This window comes from Histoplasma capsulatum, genomic scaffold (genome assembly GCF_000149585.1).
Source record: "Histoplasma capsulatum NAm1 scaffold_8 genomic scaffold, whole genome shotgun sequence".
NCBI classification, from domain to species: domain Eukaryota; kingdom Fungi; phylum Ascomycota; class Eurotiomycetes; order Onygenales; family Ajellomycetaceae; genus Histoplasma; species Histoplasma mississippiense.
The window spans coordinates 1,225,961-1,226,665 of NW_001813975.1; positions in this window are offsets into that span (position 1 = coordinate 1,225,961).

The following is a 705-nucleotide window of genomic DNA, read 5'->3' on the forward strand; positions in this document are numbered from 1 at the left end:
AACAACAGAGAGCCGACGACCCCGGCTCCATCTCTGAGTAACTATAGTCATTCAGTCAACATGGGATATATTGACGAGAATGAGGACATCACAACCCCTACTGCCACGACGCAGCACGTTTAATAAGGGAGATCATGTTTCCGGAATACCTACTCCCGGTGGCTTAAAGAAAAAGGGATTCGGAGGGAAGTACTAACAATCCACCTTCCATGTTACCAACACCTCGTCGCATTAGCTCCGGCGTCGATCGACGTGATGGGGATATGGGCCCCCCAGAAAGGAAAAATAAACTCAGCGAAGTGGGTGAAAGTTATTAGCCTATACCATTCCGTTCACGCAACGGATTCCCTTCTCTTCGTTCTCGCTTCGCTTTTTGCTCTGCTGCATTTAGCACGACAAAATTATACTTACATGTTTGCGATATCCATGCCCTTTGATTTACGATCACGGTTCTTATGATATTTATGGCTGGCATTATTCTCGGGGTGCCTTGGCGAAATCCTTATTTTTTGAAGTGCTTTTAATTGTCTCGTGTCCCTTCAATGGGCCCCCCTTTCCATCCTTATCATTTTTTTTCTTCCTTCTGCGCCAGGATTATATTGTCTCCCTTCGTCGCCTTCAATGCCATCCCGATATGACACTATAATCCGGGAATAGTCGGGACGTTCGTTGTTGGGAGCATGTTATTCCATGAATGTTGCTTTG